Source organism: Lithobates pipiens, unplaced genomic scaffold, assembly GCF_037356315.1.
Source record: "Lithobates pipiens isolate NorthernLeopardFrog02 unplaced genomic scaffold, aLitPip1_a1.2 Scaffold_25, whole genome shotgun sequence".
Taxonomy (NCBI): Eukaryota; Metazoa; Chordata; class Amphibia; order Anura; family Ranidae; genus Lithobates; species Lithobates pipiens.
Genome location: NW_027507787.1, coordinates 116,068,838 through 116,094,736, shown reverse-complemented (window position 1 = coordinate 116,094,736; position 25,899 = coordinate 116,068,838). Strand labels below are relative to the sequence as shown.

Genomic DNA, 25,899 nt, shown 5'->3' with positions numbered 1-25,899 from the left:
TTTTGTATGAGAGATTTTCTGCCTTCATGGTGTTCCTTCCCATGTCGTTTCGGACAGGGGTGTGCAGTTTACTTCTCGTTTTTGGAGAGTGTTAGCAAATCCCTCGACATTACCTTGGATTTTACCTCTTCTTACCATCCCCAATCAATGGCCAGACTGAGAGGGTTAATCAGAGTTTTGCTGACCATCGCAGGCATAAGCCACCTTCTCTTCAGCCAGGAGACAAAGTCTGGCTCTCCACCAGGAACATCAAACTCTGGGTTCCTTCTCTCAAATTTGCCCCAAGATGCATTGGTCTGTACACCATAACTTCTAAACTGAATCCGGTTTGTTTCAAACTCCAGATTCCCAAAAGCCTCAAAATCTCTAACTCCTTCTATGTTGCCCTTCTGAAGCCTTTAGTCCTCATTAAGTTCTCTCGTCCTCTCTCTACCGTAACACCGGTCTCTGAGGATAATCAGGAGTACGAGGTTAGCCAAATTTTGGATTCCCGATTCTGTAGAGGCATTCTACAGTACCTCGTGCACTGGAAAGGGTTTGGTCCTGAGGAGAGGTCGTGGATTTAGGCTTCCGAGGTCTTTGCACCTCGTCTGTTGAGGACGTTTCATTTGAAGTTCCCCTCTAAACCTGGTCCCAGGCGGGGAAGGGGGAGGCCTCGTAAGAGGGGGGGGGGGGAGTACTGTCATGGTTATGCAATAGTTTGTCTGCTTACCTGTCTCCATGTGTTCATCTCTAGAGACCAGCCGACTCTCACCTGACTGCTTTTATAATCTCTCCTCTGGCATGGCTCCACCCTAGCTCCTATCAGAGAACTCTATATTAACCAGTACACTGCAGGCCAACCCTGCTGATCAGCCTTTGTGTGTTTGACTTCCTGTTACCTGCCATGTGCTCTTCAAATGTTCTGTTACCGACTTTGGCATGTCCCTGACTATCCCTGTTTGCCTGTGACCCTGACCTTTTGGCGTTTCGCTGACTATCCCTGTTTGCCTGCGACCCTGAACCTTTGGCGTGAACTCTGCTGTCCTTGTCACCTTTTTTTTATAATTAAAATTTTATTGATTTTTACAATTAAAAACAAGCAGGGAAAGTAACAAAAAGGAAAAATAAAATAAAACAGGCCACCAATACAATGAATGAAAAGAAAACAAGTGAACAAAACAAATGTTCTTTACAATACGATCCATGGCCTTTTATCTTACTTGCTTACTTTCCTTATATTTCCTATCTTCCCTCCCCACCACTTTCCCAGAATATACCCTAACCCCCCACCCAACCTCCCCTATGTTTGTTGGCCCTTCCTCCTCTGTTTATTCTAATACCTGGATGTAAGATTCAGTCCTTTTGAATGATCTCCATTTTTTCCATACTGCCCAATATTTGTTCATTTGGTTATTCTCCATTTTAATTAAATATTCCATATTGTTAATATGTTCAATTCTCTGCACCCATTCTCTGATAGTGGGTTTTTTAACTTGTGACCAATTTACTGGTATCAGGGCTTTTGCTGCATTAAGCAAAAAAGCTACCAGCGTATTAATTTTTTTTTCCTTTTTAATTTTCGTTTGTGAATTACTACTTATTTCCTCTACTCCATAGAACAAACATTTCAATGGGCAGCATGGTATTTTTTCTCCGGTTATTATTTCTATCTAGGCTAAAATCTCCTGCCAATATAGCTTTATCTCTGGACATTCCCACCAAATGTGAAATGCTGTTCCAGGTGATTTACACTCCCTCCAACAGTACATAGATCTAGAGGGGTCTATTTTATGCAGTCTAACTGGAGTTAACTGCCATCTCATCATACACTTGTAATTAACCTCTCTAGACGTTGTGTCTGACACCTGCCTATATACTGACTCCATTATCTGCCTCTCCTCTATTTTGATACCCATGTCCAATTCCCATTCTACTATAACTGGTATACCGTCTTCTGCCTCAATTTCCAACAGAAATTCATACACTCTTGACATACAGTGCTTTACTTTTACTTTAGAATTACATCATTTTTCTATGGGTGTTAAAGTATTCTCATCTCTTATGGGTTTTGGAATTGAACTAACAAAATGTTGAATCTGTACATACTCCCATTCCTTTAAATTTTGCCAACCATGCTTCTTAAGTATATCTTGTTTTAACATCAAATCACCGCCTAAAGTAATATCTTTTAATTGTATATTTTCCATTTGTTTGCCTAATTGTGTGCCCTTTCCTGGAATAAAAACATCTGTGCCCTCTAGTGGAATTAATGGAGAATTATAAACCCATTTATTTCTCCGGTGTAGTGCATCCCATATTTTTAATGTTATTGTCTTGATTTCATGTGCCTTATTAATATCTATTCTAAATCTAAATTTTGGCGGGATCCAGATAATTTCTTTTAATTGTGTGCCTGTTAGTGACTCTTCCATTTTTACCCACTTCTTTTCCGTGTCCACATTTGCCCAATCCACCATTCTTGCCAACGTGATTGCGCTGTAGTATCTATAAATATCTGGCAAAGCCATCCCGCCATTTTTTTTCCTAATTAATATATTGTAATTTATCCTCAATTTTTTATTTTGACATATACATTTAAAAAAAAGTGTTTTTATTATTTTAAAGAAGCTATTTGGAATATTAATTGGAAGCATTTGGAGTTTATACGTGATTTTAGGTAGAACCACCATTTTCAAGATGTTAATTCTACCCGTCCAAGAAATTGATCCCTTTCTTATATTCCTTAACATTGTTTTGATTTCGTTTACTAATGGGATATAATTCGCTTGGTATAGGTCCTGGACCGTCTTTGTTATTTTTATGCCTAGGTATGTTATTTCTTTTTTTTTCCCATGTAAAGGGGTATTCTTGTTGTAATAACATCTCTTCCTCCTTATCCAATCCTATGTTCAATATAACTGTTTTTATAGGATTTATTTTAAAATTTGAAAGAGCACCATATTCTTTTATTTCTTTTATTAAGCTAGGTAAGGACAATCTTGGTTTGGTTATATATAGGAGTATGTCGTCCGCGTAAGCCGCCACCTTATGGTCTTCTTCCCCCCATTTAACACCACTTATATTTACGTTATTTCGAATCTTTGCCAAAAATGGTTCCAGTGCAATCACGTATAGCAGGGGCGAAAGTGGGCAACCCTGCCTTGTCCCATTTAGCATTTCAAACGCGGACGACATACTCCCATTTACTCCCACTCTAGCTGTTGGTTGTATATATAGATTATTGATCCACTTCAGCATCTTTGGGCCTAAGCCTATGTTCTGGAGAGTTTCTATTATAAAACACCAGTCAATTCTATCGAATGCCTTTTCGGCATCGATAGAAATCAATACCATTGGGGGTTTATTTTCCCTATCTTTACCTATAAGAAGCAGAGTCCTCAAACTGTCATCTCGTCCCTCCCTTCCTGGGATGAATCCTACCTGGTCCCCATTTATTAATTCCGGCATCAAGTTTTTTATTCTTGTTGCTAATACCTTCGCGTATAACTTTGTATCAGCATTCAACAAAGCTATTGGCCGGTAGTTGGAGCAGATGGATTCATCCTTACCTGGTTTCGGAATAACGGTTATATTTGCCAATAAGGCCTCTTTCCTCATACTCTCATCTTCACCCAATCTATTCCAATATTTGCATAATTCAGGGGCCAATTGATGTTTAAATTTTTTATAGTACCTGATTGTGAAACCGTCCGGGCCTGGACTTTTCCCATTCGGTGTTTCTTTTATTGCTTTATATATTTCTTCTGGCCTAATTGGCTCCTCTAAACTTTTGGCCCTTTCTTCTGATATTTTTGGTAAATCTGTTTCACTTAAGTATTGCTGAATTAGAATTTCTTTTCTCCTTTTGTGCCCCTGACTCATTACTTCTTATTGAATATAAGGTTTTGTAATATGTTTTAAAGGCCTCTGCGATCTCTGACATTCTAAATTTTACTTCCCCGTGTTCATCTTTAATCTTCTCAATATAATTTAAGGCTTTTTTTTCCCGTGCTATTCTTGCCAGATGTTTCCCAGTATTATTCGCCCACAGATATCTTTCTTTAGCTACATTTTTATACACACGTCTATGTTTTTGCTCTATCAAATCATTTAATTGTGTACGTTTTTGGATGATCTCCTTGTGTATCTTTTTATCTAGATGTCTCTTATGTTTTTGTTCTAACTCGTAAAGTGCTTTTTTTAAGTTATCGTATCTTGCTTCGCTTTCTTTTTTTTTTACCAGAGCCTATACTGATTAACTTCCCTCGAATTAGGGCTTTATGCGCTTCCCATAAGGTGGCTTTGGAGACTTCTATGGTGTCATTTATTTTAAAGTATTGTTCTATATCTGTTTTTATATTACTCTCAACTTCCTCGTTCTCAATCAGCGCCCCATTAAGTCTCCAAGTCCCCTTTCTGGGCTTTTTTTCCCACTGCCTAATTTTAGCTATCACCGGGGCATGGTCCAATACGGTAATGTTACCTATCTGGACATTTACCAGCTTTTCTGATGTTTCGTGGTCTAAGATTATATAGTCCAGTCTTGCATAAGTATCGTGAACCGGAGAGTAATATGTATAATCCTTTTCCACCGGGTTACATGCTCTCCATGCATCCACAAGCTGTTGTATGTAAAAAATGTTTTTTTAATATTCTGTGTTGTTTAATTTCTTGGAGGGGAATAACTGATGTACTGTCTATTTCGGGCTTCATGGTAAAATTCATGTCCCCTGCTATGATCACATGGCCTTGTTTATATTTCTCTATTATTTTCAATATTCCATTTAGGTATTTTTTTGGGGCCTTATTGGGGCAGTAAATGTTAATTAGTGTGTATTTTTGCCTTAGTACATTACCCTTTAAGAGTAAAGACCTCCCTTCCGGGTCCACCTTCATCTCATCTAACTTCCACCCAACAGCTTTTGCAAACCCAATAGCGACCCCCCTAGATCCCTTAATCGGGGAATCAGCATAATACCAAGTTGGATATTTTCCCGTATCTATCCGAGTATTGGAATCCAGGGCTAGATGTGTCTCCTGTAAAAAAACAATGCCCGCAAGATAGCCCTCCAGTTCTTCAAAAATATTAAACCTTTTCCTTGGAGAATTCATTCCTCTCACATTGTATGTTACTATCTTAAGTTCTGCCATCCAGTACTTCTAAAATCTTTCCTATTTCTCTTATTGGATTCGGGCCAACCCACTTTCCCTCCCTCCCCACCCCTCCTCCCCCATTTCCCGTCCCGTCATTTGATGTAATTTTGACCCCTTGGTCTGGGATAATTTCTCCAGAACCTCCTTGTTCCTTATGTCCCTATGTCCTAGGGTGGAGTTCTGTTCGGCCGAGTCGCCATCCATCTCGCCTATTACTTGCGAGATGAATACTAGACATGCCCGGAGGATCTCAGTCCCCCCCCCACTACCTCCCCGTCCCCTTCCCACCCCCCCTTTAGAGAGAGGGGGAGGGAGAGAGGGGGGGACGGGAGGGGAGACAACACCGGGGGTTTGCAAAAGGAACATGCAGTCCAGTCTGTCGGCTGCTATCACTTATCCCCCCCTCCTATTACAGGAGAGGGGGGTTCACTCATCCCCTGGCCGTCACCCCCCCACCCCCCGCCACCACCCTACGCCCCGATCCTTGGGACTGGAATATCAAGTTTTTTTACAAAATTCTGTTACATCTTCAATATGTCTCAGTCTCCCAGTCTGTCCGTTCTTTCTGCCTATTAGGCATGCAGGAAACCCCCAGTTATACTGCACCCCGTTCTCAATCAAGACTGCTAATAGCGGTTTTAGTGCTCTTCTTCTTTTCAAGGTATCTGGAGATAGATCCTGGAATATCTGTATATCTTTTCCTTCATATACAATTGGTGCTTTTACTCTTATGTTTTTCCATATTTGATTTTTATCTTCTTCCTGCTGGAAACGCACTATTATGTCCCGTGGGATACCCTGCGACAATTCTTTAGGTTTCCTTAAGCGATGCACCCTTTCGTTGTTTATTGGATTTGTTATTTCTTTATTCATCAATGGGTTACATATCTTTTTTTATTATTTCTGTTAAATCTTCTTGCTGTACAGTATCCGGAAAACACCTCGTATTCTTATATTTTTCCTTCTATCCCTATTTTCTTGGTACTCTACTTTACAGTGGTATGAAAAAGTGTTTGCCCCCTTCCTCATTTCCTGTTCCTTTGCATGTTTGTCACACTTAAGTGTTTCGGAACATCAAACCAATTTAAACAATAGTCAAGGACAACACAAGTAAACACAAAATGCAATTTGTAAATGAAGGTGTTTATTATTAAAGGTGAAAAAAAATCCAAACCATCATGGCCCTGTGTGAAAAAGTGATTGCCCCCTAAACCTAATAACTGGTTGGGCCACCCTTAGCAGCAACAACTGCAACCAAGCGTTTGCGATAACGTGCAATGAGGCTTTTACAGCGTCCTGGAGGAATTTTGGCCCACTCATCTTTGCAGAATTGTCCTAATTCAGTTACATTAGAGGGTTTTCGAGCATGAACGGCCTTTTTAAGGTCATACCACAACATCTCAATAGGATTCAGGTCAGGACCTTGGCTAGGCCACTCCAAAGTCTTCATTTTGTTTTTCTTCAGCCATTCGGTGGTGGACTTGCTGGTGTGTTTAGGATCATTGTCCTGCTGCAGAACCCAAGTTCGTTTCAGCTTGAGTACACGAACAGATGGTCGGACATTCTCCTTCAGGATCTCTTGGTAGACAGCAGAATTCATAGTTACTTTTATCACGGCAAGTCTTCCAGGTCCTGAAGCAGCAAAACAGCCCCAGACCATCACACTACCACCACCATATTTTACTGTTGGTATAATGTTCTTTTTATGAAATGCAGTGTTCCTTCTACGCCAGATATACTTGGACACACACCTTCCAAAGAGTTCCACTTTTGTCTCATCGGTCCACAGAATGTTGTCCCAAAAGTCTTGGGGATCATCAAGATGTGTTGTGGAGAAATTGAGACGAGCTTTGATGTTCTTTTTGCTTAGCAGTGGTTTTCTCCTTGGAACTCTGCCATGCAGGCCATTTTTGCCCAGTCTTTTCCTGATGGTGGAGGCATGAACGCTGACCTTAACTGAGGCAAGTGAGGCCTGCAGTTCCTTGGACGTTGTTGTGGGGTCTTTTGTGACCTCTTGGATGAGTCGTCGCTGCGCTCTTGGGGTAATTTTGGGCGACCGGCCACTCCTGGGAAGGTTCACCACTGTTCCATGTCTTCGCCATTTGTGGATAATGGCTCTCACTGTGGTTCGCTGGATTCCCAAAGCTTTGGAAATGGCTTTATAACCCTTTCCAGACTGATAGATCTCAATTACTTTCTTTCTCAATTGTTCCTGAATTTCTTTGGGTCTCGGCATGATGTGTAGCTTTTAAGGATCTTCTGGTGGACCTTACTGTGTCAAGCAGCTCCTATTTAAGTGATGCCTTGATTGTGAACAGGTGTGGCAATAATCAGGCCTGGGTGTGGCTAGAGAAATTGAACTCAGGTGTGGACAACCACAGTTATAGTATGTTTTAACAAGGGGGGCAATCACTTTTTCACACAGGGCCATGATGGTTTGGATTTTTTTTCACCTTTAATAATAAACACCTTCATTTACAAATTGCATTTTGTGTTTACTTGTGTTGTCCTTGACTATTGTTTAAATTGGTTTGATGTTCCGAAACACTTAAGTGTGACAAACATGCAAAGGAACAGGAAATGAGGAAGGGGGCAAACACTTTTTCACACCACTGTATATGCTTGCTCTTGTTGAACTTTTTTTAGAGAAATTACTTCGGCTTCTAATTTCTTTATTATGTTTGCTTCTTTTTCCACTTTTTTTTCCATTTCTTCTACCCATTCCAGTACATGAGCAAGATTCTTATGTACTCTATCCATTTCCTTTTTCATGAAATTTTCCAATGCTGCAAACATAGAAATTATTTCTTTTTTTGTAGGCAATGCTAAGGGATTTTCAAGCTGCAGCGAGTGAGACTGTGTATCCTCTATTTCATGATCTAAATCAGCTGATTTATCATTTTCAACCTCCGGCATACACTCTTGGGCCTGTAGGGAGTTGTTTTGAGCTTGTTGTCTTTTTTTCCCCCTCTTTTCCTTGTCCTTTTTGTCTTTATTTTCTGCTTGGGAACTTCTTGTTTGCAATTGCTTCTCTAGTTGTTGTTTCACTGACCCCCCCATTTGAGTAACAAATTTATTCATGGAGCCGGGACTCACAACCAGGCTCCGCCGAGGTGATTTAGGAATTGCTCCTGTCTTAGATATCTTTCCCTTCATTATCTAAGTATCTGCTCAGTCCCAAGAAGTAAAATGTCACACTTGTGCCACTATTTGTCACCGTATAGTCTCTGTTTTTTTTTTTTTTTATTATTATGATTTCAGTTTATATTTATTACATATAACTTCAGACCCAAGCTCATTCCTCGTTTGTCATAAGAGGACGCCTTAACGTAACGGTTTGACCTTGCTGTAGCTTGATTTGTGTATATTTCTGTAGTATAGGACTAGGCCAACAAGTACCAAACACTCAGTATCAGCACTCATTAGACTTTTCCCACGCTTACGAACCATCTACTCCTTTGCATTACATTAGACTCGTTTGCACACATTCTCGTGTTAACCAGGTTGGTACCGTCACTTGCAGGGAGAGTCCAATACAAACAGGACAAAAAAAAGGTCTGTTAAAAAACACCAATTTAGAGTCACTTTATCACACTCAGAGTCTCTCTTATTTGCTATATTAGCATAAAACAGATAGCACTATTTTTTTTTCTGTTCAATCGCTACAGGATTTTCAGCACAAGTTATTAGCGGTATCAACTTCTGCATATATTCTCCTTTAAAGCACTAGGAGAGAGTACTAGTAACCATTTATCCGTCTATCAGAATTTTTTTTTTTCCAGTGTTTCAATAGCTTATAATATAGTCCACATACCACATCTTCACTCTCTCTCTTCCTCTCTCTGAGATTTCTCTCTGTTAAGTTCTTTGAACTGTATGTGGTTATAGCTTCATACCTTCTCGTGTGGATTTAGCCTCTCCGTCTTAAGCACTTTATTGTCAGCAGAACGAAACTCCTCTTTCCGCAGATCCCGTCTTTCGCCACCAGAGGGCGCCCGGCGCCACCACTCCGCTCCTCCGGGAATCCGCGGGCCGTCGGATTCATCTGAGACGCCGCTCAGGACACCGATCCCCCCAGCCGAGACCCCGAACCAGACTCGGCTCTGCTCATCTCCGCTCCATCAGGTCGTCCCCGTGGCAGCGTTTCCCGCTCCCGCACTGCGCCCCGGGAGACAGCGACAGTGGAGGTAAGGGGCGCAGAAAGCGGGCTCTGCAGGGTAGGCCACGTAGGGAGAGGGGGGAGAGGCTACTGTAAGGTTGCCGAGGCCATTAATCAGGCCAGGCATTGCAGCTGTATCGCAGCCGTACGGGGGGAACCGATCCTCACCCGTGCGCCTAGGTGTGGAAACGCTCCCTCCCGAGTCTCCTCCCCCTCATTAACCCTTCCTTATCACCTTGACCCCCATCCGCAGCAGTCAGCCGTAGGGCCCACTACCTTGCGGTGCACTCCTGATCCCTATGGTGTGCATCTGTCACCTGGCCTCATCCTCACTTTCCTCCTCTGCTCTAACCAGCACCCAAGTCACATCACCACAGTAATGCCATCATCATCATCTCCTAAATCCTCATTACCACCAGAGACAACTTGGCAATAGGCTGCAGCTGGGGGGATGTGACTGCCAAATTTGTGTACAAGTGTTCTCCCCTCTCTGTAGGTTCATGTTCCTGCCTTCCTCAACCTCAGAACCAACATCTGAATCAAGTAATGGCTTTGCATCGTCAAGGTTAGGGATGAGCCGAACACTGCCCCAGTTCGGTTCTCACCAGAACCTTCCAACGGACCGAAAATTCATACGAACTTTAGACCCCATTAAAGTCTATGGACATGAAGACTCGAACGTTCAAAATCAAAAGTGCTAATTTTAAAGGCTAATATGCAAGATCTTATCCTAAAAAGGGTTTGGGGACCCGGCTCCTGCCCAAGGGGACATGGATCAATGCCAATTTTTTTTTTTAAATGGCCGTTTTTCGGGAGCACTGATTTTAATGACGATTAAAGTGGGAAAAAAAGTTATATATTCCTTTAAATATCGTGCCTGGGGGGTGTCTATAGTATGCCTGTGAAGTGGCACATGTTTCCCATGTTTAGAACAGTCCCTGCACAAAATTACATTTAACGGAAAAAAAGTAATTTAAAACTGCTTGCGGTTTTAATGTAATGTCTGTTTCCAGCAATATGGATGAAAATCACTGAGAAAATTGGCATGGGTAGCCCCCCTGCCCATTACAAGCCCCTTTGGTTCTTGTATGGATATTAAGGGGAACCCCGTACCCAAATTAAAAAAAGGAAAGGCATAGGGCCCCCGGCCCTATATACTTAGAACAGCAGTATACAGGCAGGGACTGTGCAGGTTTGTTGTGTTAAGTAGAATCTGTTTGTAATTTTGAACTGGTACATTTTTAAAGTGTAGCTCCAATCAAAAAATCTATTTTTAAGCTTTTTGGAAAACATAGGAAAGGGTTATCACCCCTGTATGATTTTTTTTTTTTTTGCTGTCCGTCTTTTTTTCTCTACCTTCCTGTTGTCTCCTTCCATTTGCAAGTAGGAGATGTTTGTAAGTTGGATGTTTGAAAGTAGGGGCCTGCCCTATATGCTCTGCAGAAATCTGGGCCTAAGCTGTTGGTGTTGTCACAACACTTAAAAGCCCTGAAAGTGATTCTTGGTGGGCGCTGGAGCGCCTAGCTGTGAACGATTATATCAAGAATTGTAATTACATGCCATTGTTGAACAGTGGTAGAAAAATTGGGCCTTTGGTGGTTGTGGTGGTGGTGCTGATGCCACAACACTATAAGTCCTCACAGGTTACTCTCGGTGGGCGCAGGAATGGGCCCTGCTGTGAAATATTATATCAAGAATTGTAATTACATGCACCTATTAAACAGGGGCTGAAAAATTGGGCCTTAGGCACTGGTACTGGTGCCACGACACTGCAACCTCTCCCTGATACTCTAGTTGGAGTGCAGGAATGAGCCCTGCTGCAAAGCATTGCATCAAAAATTGTAATTATACGCCCCTGTTAAACAGGGGCTGAAAAATTGGGCCTTAGCCACTGGTGGTGTCACCCAGAACCAAAACTGTTCTTTCAAGCCATCAGCAGGATCATTGAGGAGGAAGAGGATAGTCAGTCAACATAACAGGACAGTCACTCAGCATCAGCATAGTCTTGAAGGAATGTAGAATTTAAAAAAAAATGAATCAATTACATCAGCTTCAGGTGCTTGGTAGCTGGTGGTGATCCAAGACAGATTCATCTTTATGAAGGTCAGTCGATCAACCGAGTCGGTGGACAGGCGCAACCTGTGATCGGTTACAAAACCTCCAGCAGCACTGAAGGTTTTTCGGTGGGAAAGCTGTCCAAGTCTGACTTTGCCCCTAGGCATTCTTGCACCATGTAAATCAGACGCTGGCGATGGTTGCTGGAACAGATCATACCTTGGGGCTGCGGACTACAAAATTGTCTGAATGCATCTGTCAGACGGCCATCTTCTTCACCACTCCTTCTGTGACTGACCCAAGCCTCAGCAACACGTTGTCCAGGACCAGGAGTTTGTAACCTCCCTGTCTGTGGGATCGCATTGCACAGAACTTTCTGCAAGGCCTCCCAGAGATGTCTCATCCTCTGCTCACTCTGCGATGGCAAGATAAGGTCCGCAACCTTGTACCGTGGATCAAGGAGAGAGGCCAGCCAGTAATGGTCCCTCTCCTTGATCCGAAGAATACAAGAATCCTTCCGCAGGTTTTGCAGGATCAGGGAGACCATGCAGCATAGGTTAGCTGAGGCATTCGGTCCAGAGTCCTCTGGGTCACTAAGGACAACATGATCCTCCCAGCCACATACAAGTCCCCGGGTTTCTTGGGACTGTAAATCATCCCTGAAAGACTGCTGATGCTGAGTGCCAGGCTCCACCTCCATGCTGACACAATCCTCCTCCTCCTCCTCGTCCTCTTCCTGTGTGATGGGTGGGATAGCAGGAACACTGTTGGGATAAAGCGGGCCTTGAGAGGAAAGGAAGTCCTCCTCTTCCTGCCTCTGTTCTGCCTCAAGTGCCCTGTCCATTATTCCACACAGCGTATGTTCCAACAGGTGGACAAGAGGTACAGTGTCACTGATGCATGCACTGTCACTGCTCACCATCCTTGTGGCCTCCTCAAATGGTGACATGACAGTGCATGCATCCCAGATCATGCCCCACTAGCGTGGTGAAAAAAACCTAGCTCCCCTGACCCTGTCCTGGTGCCGTAGTCAAACTGGTACTCATTGATGGTCCTCTGCTGCGGGTGCAGCCACTGCAGCAGGGCCAACATTGAGTTCCACCTGGTGGGCATGTTACATATAAGGCGGTTCTTGCGCAGGTTCAACTCCTTTCGGAGCTCAGCCAGCCGAGCACTGGCATTATATGATCGGCAAAAATGCACACAGACTTTCCTGGCCTGCCTTAGGACATCCTGTAAGCCCGGGTACCTGCCCAAGAACTTAACCACCAGGTTAAGGACGTGAGCCACACAGGGCACATGGGTCAATTGTCCCTGTCGGAGAGCGGAGAAGAGGTTGGTGCCATTGTCGCAAACCACCATTCCTGGCTTAAGCTGGCATGGCGTCAACCACCTCTCGGCCTGCCCCTGCAGAGCTGACAAAATATCTGCCCCAGTGTGGCTCCTGCCCCCAAACAAACCAGCGCAAGCATGGCATCTTTTTGCCTGCGTACTTGCGTAGCCCCTTGAACGCCTACAGAGCACCGCTGGTTCCAAGGACATAGCACAGGAAGAGACCATGGAGGAAGAAGATGAGGGATGGAGGAGAGAGGTGTGTCACAACCAGTAGTAGCATGGATATTGGCTTCCACATACCGGTAGAGAGCCGGAATCGCCTTCCACGAGAAAAAGTGGCATTTGAGAACCTGCCACTGAGGAACCGCACATTGCACAAACTCACGGAAAGGGGGCTGAGTCTACCAACTGAAAAGGCAGAAGTTGAAGTGCTAGCAATTTAGCTAAGCTAGCATTCAACCGCTGGGCATGTGGATGGCTAGGAGTGAACTTCTTTCGACGGTCCAGCAGCTGGGGTAGGGAAATTTGCCTGCCACAATCGGACGTCGGTGTACTGCTAGCAGAGTGCCCGCAAGTACTTGGTTGTGACACACCTAATTCTACACCTTCATTCCTCTCAGTGCAGGTTTCAGAGAGGACTTAAGGTATAGTGGGGTTCGAGATCCCAGCTGATGAGGAGCAAGGAGAGGTCCACTTTGATCTTTGGTGTGGGTCTTTAAGGTACGCTAGCCAACGAGCTGCATGGCAGGTCAACATATGTCTGGTCAAGCATGTGGTGCCCAAGCGGCTGATGTTTTGGCCACGCGAGATACGCTTGAGACATATGTTGCAAATAGCAGCGGTGCGATCTGATGCACTTGTCTCAAAAAAGCCCCACACCAAAAGAACTTTTGGAATAACGTGCATCATCCCCTCCCTCTTCATCACTGGAGCAAACCTGGCAGTATGATGCAGCTGGTGGAACATGACTGCCAGATTGCTGTCCTTCTTGAGCATCCTCTCTCTCTGCGCTCATGCTACTGCCTTCCTCTAGCTGGGTATCATCATCGGAGCCTTCAAAATGCTGGGCATCCTCCTGGAGCATGTACCCAACACTGTGCTCAAACAGTTCGGGGGACTCCTCAGGAGGACATGGTGGGTCTAGGGAAAGAGTGACTGATGACATTGAGACGAGGGAAGAGGACTTGTTGGCAGCTGCTTTGCTGGTACCCTGAGCCTGAGTGAGAGAAGATGAGGATGAGGAGGGCTTGGTCATCCACTCTACCAAGTCTTTGGCATGATGTGGCTCAACACGTCCGGCTGCTGAAAATAAGGACAAGTGTGTCCTATGGCCATGTGCTGATGACGATGCACCACGTCCATGACCAGCACTGTTGTCTCTAGACGCAGAGCCTACTTGCCCTCTTTTATTGGCTTGTGACTGTCTGCCACTCCTTGTTGGCCTTCCAGACTTAGTAATGGCCTGCGGGGTCATGGGAAAACCAGCAATTGGGTAGTATATACTGTGCAGGAGGCACACAACACCAACTGTAAATGCTGCAGATGCCTGTATTACAGAACACCAGTAATAAAGGGTAGTTTCAGGTGTATATTGTGCTGGAGGCACACAACACCCACTTTTATTGGCTTGTGACTGTCTGCCTCTCCCTGTTGGCCTTTCAGACATAGTAATGGCCTGTAGGGAGATGGGAAACCCAGCAATTGGGGTAGCTTTATGTGCACACTGAGCAGATGACACAGTACACTGACTGTAATTACTGCAGCTGTCTGCCTGTGTTACAGAAACAGAACAACGCTAGCAATAATGGGTATCTTCAGGTGTATACTGTGCAGGAGGCACACTACACCCACTGTAAATGCTGCAGATACATGCATTACAGAAACAGAACAACACCAGCAATAAGGGGTAGCTTCAAGTGTATACTGTGCAGGAGGCACACAACACCTTCTGTAACAGCGCTAAGTTCCCAAGCAAAAAGACACCGTCCCTGCCTATCCTGCTCTTTACCTGCACACCAACACACTACATAAGGCTGCCGCGCTGGCGGCCTTATATAGTGTGGGTGTGTACTAAACCCCCTGAGCTATAATTGGCCACAAGCATCCTGCCTGTGGCCAATTATGGCTCTCCTTGCTGCCGGTGCTGTGATTGGCCAAGCATGCGAGGTCACAGCGCATGCTTGGCCAATCTTGAGCCAGCAATGCACTGCGATGGTGCAGTGCATTGTGGGCTGTGAGCGCCACGTGAATATGGCACGAACGGCCCACAAAGTTCTGGATTCGCCAAACAAGCGAACAGCCAGTGTTTGAGTCGAACATGTGTTCGACTCAAACACCGAGCTCATCCCTAGTCCCTCATCCCTAGTCAAGGTGCAAGTGACTGACACTGTGTTTAAATAACTCAGCTGACTCCTCCATGCCTGATGCTGGGGCTATTGCAGGAATTGCTGTGGACACGAAGACAGGTTTAGCCACTATGGCAGCTGCAGTGGACTGGGCACTAGTCACTGCTTGGGTGACGGAGGATGAGGATGGTTTAGTAAGCCAGTCCACCACCTCCTCTGCATGCTGTGGCTGGATAGCATGGGCAACATCACTAAACAGAGGCAATGATGCCCTGTCTGAGGACTGACCACATGCAGCTTTGCCTGTGGACACATATGCTGCTGGCCCCCTTCAAGTGCCATGGGAATGTCTGCCTCTCCTTGTTGTCCTCCCAGACATGATTGGGGGATGCTTATTAACAAAATGTAATAAAGATGTGTTATTGTGTACGTGGATACACTTTAATCAATAGAAAGTGGTGTTTGGTGTGCTTCAACTTGAGTACTCACTGCACAGACACACTCAACTGATGCACTTTAACCACTTCAGCCCCAGAAGGATTTACCCCCTTCCTGACTAGAGCAGTTTTTGCTATTCTGCAATGTGTCGCTTTAACTGACAATTGCGCGGTCATGCGACCCAAAAAGGGTCACTGGTTCTAATCCTGCCCATGACACCATCTGTCTGTAGTTTGCATATTCTCCCTGTGCCTGCATGGGTTTCCTCCAGGTACTCCGGTATCCTCCCACACTCTAAAAATATGCTGGTAAGTAAAATGGATCCTAGCAAAATTGGCCCTAATATGTCTTAATGTGTGTTAGGAACCCACGCAAACACCACCCCATGTTAAAAAACATAACAATTTGTAAATAGGGATCATCTCTTCCTCAGAGAGCAGGGCACGGTGGTGGGAAGAAATTAGCAGCAGTATAAGCAACTTCCTGTAGGGGTGTGATGTCATTCCTGTGTCTGCAGCTTCTGGGAACCAGATATGCACCACAGGCACATACCTATTCTCGCATAGACAGCGGTGGTGCATTTAGCTGCAGGAATCCATATTTTGATGTAAATTAATAGTAAAGCAGATTTTCAGGACTGGACTAACAAATGTTTCTAGTGAAAGGCAACTGGTGCTTTATTTTAAACAAGGTCTAAATGGGCCATTGGCGTGCATCACAGTTGAACTTAGGAATGTCTTTGCAGTTAAACAAAATTAAATCTTTTCTTTATCGTACATCAGGGGACACAGAGCCACAGAGACACTGAGATACAGAGACACTGAGATACAGAGACACTGTATGGGTTATATGGTACCTTCAGGTGATGGGCACTGGCACACCCTAGACAGGAAGTTCAATTCTCCATATAACCCCTCCCCTTACCGGGAGTACCTCAGTTTTTTTTGTGTGTCTTAGGTGTTGGTCACAAGTAAAGACGTGCTGTGCTGAGCTCCACTGGAGAGATCTTGCTGGGGCAGGCCATGCAACCGGATTCATTCAAAGTGTCTTTTCAGGCCAAATTGCATGGTACCCGGGCCTTGTGGTGGAAGAAACAAGGTTTTGCCTGTAATGCTTCTCTTTTTAGAGAGCTGGACCCTGGGATCCAGTGCTTTGTTTTTTTCAGCCATATTGCTGGCATGGTGCTTTACAGGTCCAGGGTTGTGGATCCCCCGATAAAAAGGGGCCCCGGTCCCTGAAGGTTTTTTAAATGGAGCCCACCGAGTGGTGAAGTTTGGGTCTGTCTGGTTTTACCACAGAACTCTGCAGCTGGATAAGGTAAGGGAGATTCCTAGGGATTTTTCTAATTCGTGTGGGTTTCTCCTTTAAAGTGGAAGTAAACCCACTTTTTTAACTTTTACCTACAGGAAAGCCTATAATAAGGCTTACCTGTAGGTAAAAAAAATATCTCCTAAACCTGTACGGTTTAGGAGATATTCCCCTCGGTATGCGCCGCTGACTGCAGCGGCGCATGCGCACAAGGGGGTTCTCTCCGTGAAAATCCGGCAGCGCTCGCCCGGCCGGATTTAAATCTCCCGCGCGCATGCGCGGGAGTGACGATATCGCGGCTCCGGCCACTCACAGCGCCGGAGCCGCGATACCCGGAAGAGACGCCGAGGGAGCATGTCGGCTTCCTCGGCGTGGATCGGGCGAGATGTCGGGGCCTCGTTCTAAGGTAAGTATTTCATAATGAGCTAGTATGCGGTGCATACTAGCTCATTATGCCTTTTGCTTTGCAGGTTTAAAAAAAAAAAAAAAAAAATGCGGGTTTACTACCGCTTTAAAGTAAATGTTGTCATGCCTAAAGTCGCCATCGGGGGCTGTCAAGAGCACATACCTGTTCCATGCTTGTCAGTCTCGCTCTGTGTCATTACAGGCTGCACGTTTCCTCCAGCCCAAGCTCCAGGTAAGACGTGGGAAGGGTTTTATTTTCTTTTGAAAATCCTCCACCTGAATAGAGGAACCTGCTTCTCTCTAGGAGGCAGAGGGAGCATAGGCCAGTAGGCTGTATGTCGCACCACTCCTGCTGCCGCCGCCATTATGGCGGTTCTCCGTCCAGCAGCTCTCCTCTCCTCCACCCCAGCCCAACTCCATGTGCGATCCGGTTGGATCAGAGCCCACTTGCACAGGAAAACAGGCTTTTTTTAAAAAAATGGGGGGGGGGGGGGAAGAGGGTGGGGCTAAGCGCAGTGTCAGCTTGATTCAGCATCCATAACGTGGGCTGTGTAAAGCTATGAAGTGCACTTTTTTCAGGTTCATACATCTGAAGGAGGGACACAGAGCAGACGGGAGGCATGTGAGTGTTGGTGACAAAGGCATTCCCAGGGCACATTTACTTTGCATCAGGCTGAGCTTTAATAGCAGTGGCAGTTGCTGGACTATTTCCTGAGCAGTGGATGCATTCTTTTTGCAGTACCTCTGCATTTGTGCTCAGCACTATGACCAGAGGGGGTGGTACAAATACCACAAAAAGCAAGGGCACAAAGAGGTCACCCTCAGGCCCTAAGGACCCTCCCTCTGCAACACCACCCCCCCCCCCCCGAAAGGCCTAGGGAGACTGGTCAGAGTGAGCCAACGGGGTCATCAGGGGCTGCAATTGCTTCCGACATTTCAGCCCCTTTCTATATAACTGAGGATTTTTTTTTCCTCAGCTATGACTGGATTGGAGGAAAGGTTAGCGGCCTTAATCGCATTTTCAAAGAGTGGAAGAACATGTATTAGGTTCCCTTCTACCACCCAGAATCCTCAAACAGAGGAACAGTGGAAAGGGAAGATGAATCCCCCTCTGGGGACCGTGAAGAGGCTGATGACTCCTCTTCCGAGGGATCAAGTGGGGAAGGACCTTCTTCAGCTTCACAAGCTGAGAAATTGCTGGTGCATTCTCTTACAGAAATGGTCCGCTCCACATTTAAGCAACCCTTAAAGAGGAAGTAAACCCTGATTTCATTCCCTGCAAAGGCAAAGCATAATGGACTACTATGCATCGCATAGTAGCCCATTATGTGTCACTTACCTGACACAGGAGCCAGCGATGTCACCGCTGTCCCCTGTAGTCCGGCGCATTCATCTTTTCGGTGGGGTCTTGCAGAGCCGCGATGACGTCACTCCCGCACATGCGCACGGGAGCCGACATGCGCGGCAGCTCCATTGTTGGAAATGTCGCACTCAGTGCGCCTGCGCGCCGCTGTCTACGGCACATGCGCCGTAGACAGCGGTGCCTGTCTTCGGGCAAATATCTCCTAAACCGTATAGATTTAGGAGATATTTCTTGGACCTACAGGTAAGCCTTAATCTAGGCTTACCTGTAGGTCAAAGTGGTTTGTAAGGGTTTACAACCACTTTAACTGAGTCAGTTGAAAAGCCCACTTCTTGTTTGGGTTCACTAAATCCTCCTCAAGCAGCAATTGGGGTATGTCAATCCTTGAGAGACCATTTGCCTTCTAGAATACCTGGGCCTTCTGGAATACCTAGGCTGGGTCATCAATCTAGAGAAATATTCTTTAAAGCCAGTAAGAAGATTAGAGTACTTGGGTCTGGTTATAGATACAGCCCAGAAGAGGATGTTTTTACCCGAGGCAAAGATCAGCACCATAAATCAGCTGATTCAGATGGTCAGGGTGAAGAAGGGTCCTTCTGCTCACCTTTGTATGAGGTTGTTGGGGAAAATGGTGGCTTCATTTGAAGCAGTTCCATATGCTCAGTCTCATTCAAGACTTCTGCAAAACAGTATCCTGTCTGCCTGGAACAAGAAGGTCCAAGCACTAGATTTTCCGATGCATTTGTCGCCAAAAGTGCGCCAGAGCCTCAGTTGGTGGGGGATATCCGAGAATCTGCAAAATCCTTCTTATCAGTCAAGGTGGAGACAACAGATGCCAGCCTTTCGGGTTGGGGAGCAGTCCTGAAAGAAGTGTCTGTCCAAAAGAACTGGTTCAGAATCGAAAGGACCTTGCCCTAAAGGCCTGGACATTTAGATTGTGGCATTCTCCTGCCAAGATTCAATCTGACAATGCCACAGGAGTGGTGTGTATCAATCACCAAGGGGGCACCAGAAGTCAGGCAGCCCAGGGAGAGGTAAACCATATCCTAACCTGAGCAGAAATCATGTGCCGTGCATACTGGCAATCTTCATTCCAGGGGTAGAGAAATGGCAGGCGGACTACTTAAGTCACCAGCAATTGTTCCCAGGGGAATGGTCCCTTCACCCTGACATATTTCTGGCAATATGTCAAAGATCGGGGATCCCGGGCGTTGATCTGTTTGCGTCCAGGTTAAACAACAAAGTCGACAACTGTCAAGAATAAGGGGTACACTCGCATGCGGAACAGATGTGTTGGTGACCCCGTGGGATCAGTTCTCACTGATTTATGCATTCCCGCCTATTCATCTGCTACCACGACTTCTTCACAGGATCAAGCAGGAAAAGAAGTCAGTGGTTCTTGTGGCCCCAGTGTGGCCCAGAAGATCTTGGTATGCAGAAATAGTAAAGATAGTGGTAGGGGCCCCATGGACCCTACTACCACGTCCAGACCTGCCGTTGCAGGGCCCAGTGTTCCATCCTACCTTGCAAATGCTAAATGTAACGGTTTGGCTATTGAAACCCACATTCTGAGTAATTGTGGGCTTTCAGGCTTAGTAATATCTACTTTGATTAGTGCAAGGAAGCCAGCTATCATTTATTATAGATTCTAGAAGGCATATGTTTCCTGATGTGAATCCAGGGGTTGGCATCCTAGAAAATATGTTATAGGTAGAATACTTGCCTTTGTGCAAATGGGGTTAGAGATGAAGCTGGCCTTGAGTACTATCAAAGGCCAGGTCTCAGCCTTATTGATTTTGTTTCAACGTCCACTTGCTTTGCATTCTTTGGTCCAAAGCTTTATACAAGGGGTAATGAGCCTTTATCCACCGGTTAAAGAACCCCTGAATCCTTGAGACTTGAATTTAGTTCTGTCGGCATTGCAGAAACAGCCTTTTGAGCCGATACTACATATTTTCTTGGTCCTTTTGACAAGGAAGCTAGCTTTTCTGGTAGCCATATCTTCTGAAAGAAGGGTATCAGAATTGGTGGCTCTTTCTTGTAAAGAGCCATATTTAATAATTCACAAGGATAGAGTAGTATTGCGTCCCCATCCTAGCTTTCTGCCAAAGGGGGTTTCAGGTTTTCATCTAAACCAGGATATTGTTCTACCTTCTTTTTTTTTCCAGAACCCTGAAAAGTCACTGCATTCTTTAGCTGTAGTGAGAGCAGTCAAAATCAATTTGAAGGCGACTGCTCAGATTCAGAAAACAGATGTTTTGTTTGTGTTGCCTGAAGGTCCTAGGAAAGGACAAGCAACGTCAAAATCTACTATTGCCAAATGGATTCGGCAAGTAATTATTCAAGCCTATGGTTTGAAGAGGGAAGTTCCACCTTTTCAAATGAAAGCGCACTCCACCAGGGCTATTAGTGCTTCGTGGGCAGTGCATCACCAAGCCTCCATGGCTTAAATCTACAAGGCCGCCACTTGGTCTTCAGTCCATACATTCACCAGGTTCTATCAGGTGGATGCAAGAAAGCATGAGGATATCACCTTTGGGGTGAAGTGTGCTGCAAGCAGCAGTATAGGTCCTCATGTCTGATTGCACCCTACGTTTGTTGGTGTCTCCTCCCCTCAGATAGCATTGCTCTGGGACATCCCATACAGTAATTACCGTGACTCTGTATCCCGTGATGCACAATAAAGAAAATGGGATTTTTATAATGGCTTAGCTGTAAAATCCTTTTCTTGGAGCTTGGGGATAGAGTGCAGAGGGATTAGAAGTCTTGTCAGTTTTTGAGGATGTCTGCACCCACCTGATAGGTTAAATTTTGCCACTTTCTCCTTAAAATTTATTCACTTCCTGTCACATAGCCAAACAGGAAGTGAGGGTAAAATCCTACCAATGTCTTTCCTCGAGGACACACAGGTCAATCTAAATAAATAGTTTCTCTATTAGGTAAATTTCACTCTAACATTTTGCTCTGTACTACCCAAATTATTATGTATCTTGGACTGTGGGGTTTATTTACTAAAGGCAAATCTACTTTGCACTACAAGTGCAGTTGCTCAAGATCCGAGGGAGACATGCAAGGAAAAAAAAAAAAAAAAAAAAAACTTTGCTTCGACCTGATTGGATGATAAAAATACCAGTGCTTCCCCTCAGATTTACAGCGAGCACACTTGTATTACAGAGTGGATTTGCCTTTAATAAACCCCAAAATATCTAATAATGTGGAGTGTACACACCAAAGTGCTAGAGTGCAATTTGCCTAATGGGGACACTAGTTAGATTGACCTGTGTGTCCCCAAAGAAAGACATTGGTAGGGTTTTACCCTCACTTTCTGTTTGGCTATGTGACAGGAAGTGAAGCCAATTTTAAGAAAAGGGACACAAAGCCCAACCTAAAAAAAGACAAGCAGGGGTTCTAACACTCACTTGGTTTTCCTCAAATGCCCACAGTTAGAATAGGATTGTCTGGAGCTTGATTTTAGCTCAGTGCTCTAAATCAGTGTTTCTCAACCCTGTCCTCAAGTGCGCTAAAATGGAAAATGTAATACTTACTGTTCTGTAATTTTCCTTTCCTGGTGTCTATCCATGGCAGCATATGCACAATCCATGCATATGCTACCATGAAGGCAACAGGGAAGTAGCTTGTTGGACAAATCACACCTTTTTTTGTTTTGCCATGCCAATCATCCTAGTTAAGCTGCAGCTGGGAAATCTTTTGCATGAAAAGTAACAAAACACATAAAACATACAAATTTGCTACAAATGTTATTGGTCAACAAAACAGGACTTGGAAAAGAGCAAGAAAAGCAAAAAACACATGTATGTTAATTTGAGACACTAACAGAATATGTTTTTTGAGGTCTGACCATTTTGCATTGGAAATTAACAGGAGTTAAAATGACTGCACCCACAAATGGATATCTATTAAGGATTTAAATATTAGTCACAACAAAATAACTAAATAATTCAGCACAGACATCTAAATCAAACTGAACAACCTACAAACGACACACACATTGACAACATCAAAAATATTTCAGGGGAAAATATCCCCCACTCCAAAAAAATACAATAAACCAAAGTAAAAAAAAAAACTTGCTCGGAAACACATCTGTTTTGCAAAGACATAACAAACAAACTACAAAGAGAAAATAAATGTGTTACAAACACGATAAGGACACCCAAATGTACTCTCTTGCTGGTCCTACACACACACACACACACACACACACACACACACACACACACACACACACACACACACACACACACACAATCTTGCCTCTTTTCAGGCAAGGTAAAGAATGCTATCTGCAAGCTTTATATAACATAGGTTGGTGTGCTAATAAATAAATTGAAAACACATGCACAGTCCATGAAAACACACAAAATGCAAGTTCACACACTGTAGAGACTGAACTTCGAAGTGGGTACACCTGTTAAGGATGTCCTTAGCCACTTCAATACAGGGCATTTATACACCCTTCCTGCCCAGATGAATTTTTAGCTTTCAGCGCTCACACTTTGAATGCCGATTATTCAGTCATGCAACATTGTACACAAACAACATTTTTGTCATTTTTTTTCTCATACAAATAGAGCTTTCATTTGGTGGTATTTAATCACCCCTGTTTTTTTTTTTAATCTTTTGCGACATAAGTGAAAAAAGAATGAACATTTTGAAAAAAAAAAAAAAACACTTTTCTAGTTTCTATGATAACATAATTTTGGGCCACGAGTTATACTGCTACAGTATAAATAACCCAAATTAGTGGATATGATGTTATAGAGTCTACAAGCTATGGTGTAAATCATTGAAAATTGATCACAACTGATGCACTGATGGCCTATCTCATTTTTTGAGATTCTGAAATCTCAGAAAAGTACAAATACCCCCCAAATGACCCCTTTTTTGAAAGGTAGACAGTCAAAGGTATTTGGTAAGAGGCATGGTGAGTTTTTTGAATTACACCCCAAAAACATTATGATACTCCTAAATATGGAGATACCACATGTGCTTTTTATACTTTTACACAGCCTGGCCACATACAGAGGCCCAACATGCAGGGAGCACCGTCAGGCGTTCTAGGAGCAAGAGGTACTCAGATACTCAGATGAACTGGGATAGGTACTCAGATGGACTGTGACAGGTATTCAGGTACTCAGATAACCTGTGACAGGTACTCAGGTACTCGGGTACTCTGATGGACTGTAGCAGGTACTTGAGTACTCAGATGGGCTGTGACAGGTACTCGGGTATTCAGATGAACTGTGACAGGTATTCACTAGGGGTTCTGAAATTAATCGTTGCATCGATGCATCGTAATTCGGTTATCCCGATGCAGCATCGATGCTTAAGGATCGGAAAATCGGTTGCTGGGTGACATCATCCCGACTTTCCCCGCCCCTCCTGATTGAGTACTCTGAGCGTATTGTTAAAATTACTTTGTTTTAATAAATGCCATTTTACAATGAATGATGTGCCCTGCTGTATGTGCTTTTTAAAAAAATATGTTACTCATAGCGAATTTCACAGGACAATACATCCGCTCATATGACTGGCTGGCCCGGCCCGTTTCGCCTCTCTCCACTCTTCTCTGTCCTGCCATCAGCTGGGAATTCTCAGCCTGCCCGCCTTCTTCTGATATGATAGCTATAGTCAGCGGGTGGGGCTGAGAATTAACCGCTGACGTCAGGACAGAGGAGAGTGGAGAGAGGCAGGACGGGCCGGGCCAGGCCAGGCAGTTATAAGAGCGGGATGTATTGTCCTGTGAAATTCGGTATAAAGTGATATTTTTTTAAAAGTGCATACAGTGGGGCACAGGTGGCTGCATTTAATGGGCACAAGTGGCTGTGTTTGACAGGCACAAGTGGTTATGTTTGTTCCGTTTCGCCTCTTTCCGCCCTCCTCTGTCCTGCCATCAGCAGGGAATTCTCAGCCTGCCCGCCTTCTTCTGATATGATAGCTATAGTCAGCAGGTGGGGCTGAGAATTCCCCGCTGATGTCAGGACAGAGGAGAATGGAGAGAGGCAGGACGGGCCAGGCCAGGCAGTCATATGAGCAGGATGTATTGTCCTTTGAAATTTGACGGGCACAGTGGCTGCATTTGATGGGCACAGGTGGCTGCGTTTTATGGGCACAGGTGGCTGCATTTAATGGGCACAAGTGGCTGCATTTGACGGGCACAAGTGGCTATGTTTGTCGGGCACAGTGACTGCATTTAATGGCACAGTGGCTGTGTTTGATGGGCACAGTGGCTGCATTTGATGGGTGAAGTTCAGTATTTTTCAGTGCATCCCCCAAAAACTTTGAGCACCAGCTGCCACTGGCCAGCACAGAGACAGTACTTCACAGGGCTGTTTGTCATTTGTGGATTGTAATCCCTCCTGACCTCCCAGCAGCAGTGTGTGTGCATGCCTGTACCCTGTAGTGCACCAGATTAATGCACTTTTTAAGGGAGTGAGGTTATTTTTAATTCAAAGCTGAGTTCCACTCGATTATTTGTTTATTAAAAGTCAGCAGCTACAAAAAAAAGTGTATCTTCTGACTTTTAATAAAAAGACACTCACCTGTTCCACAATCCAGCGACGTGACCACCCAAACCCTCCATTCTCTCCCCCATCTGTCCACGGCACTGGCATTACTACTGTGGGCATCTGGCTGTGACAGCTTGCAGCTTCACCGCCGGGTGCGCATGTCTCACTGCGCTGTTATGCATAGCCGGGCAATCTTTTGGGAACTGTGATGTGTCCCAGAAGATTGCAGGGTGGAAGGGCCGCCTAGGTGTCCCAAGTGGTTGTGGGAGCTCGTTGGTAATCGTGATGCATTGTGGAATCTAATCTAATCAAATTTTTGACCAGATAATCTTAATTGAATAGAATCATGAGACCAGTGAAGATGCGCACCCCTAGTATTCATATACTCGGGTACTCAGATGGGCTGTGACAGGTACTCGGGTATTCAGATGAACTGTGACAGGTACTCGGATACTCAGATGGGCTGTGACAGGTACTGGGGTACTCAGATGGGCTGTGACAGGTACTTGGGTACTCAAATGGGACTGTGACAGGAACTTTGATGGCTGGTGACAGGTATTTTGATGGCTGATGATAGGTCCTCTTTATTGGGGAGGGGGGCAATCAGTGTGGTTGGTGTACACTGTAAGCGATAACAAGATGTTACTGCAATCTCCTTCTCACACACTATCAGTGTATGAGGAGGAGAAACCGGTAACATCTCGTTACCACTGTTCGTTGACATTCTGCGAATCACAGCCGGTCACGTGGTAAAGAGACATTTTTTATTGGCTCTTTATACAGTTCTGGGATGGGTTGTGATAAAGTCACGTGACATCTGACGCA

At 44.7% G+C, this 25,899-nt stretch overlaps 1 protein-coding gene across 12 annotated transcripts in view; it reads left to right on the top strand.

Annotated features, from left to right (window-relative positions):
• The window catches only part of CUNH10orf71 (chromosome unknown C10orf71 homolog), a 1,142,779-nt gene that overhangs the window by 86,033 nt on the left and 1,030,847 nt on the right, over positions 1 to 25,899 (top strand). The gene's annotated exons all lie outside the window — the stretch shown is intronic.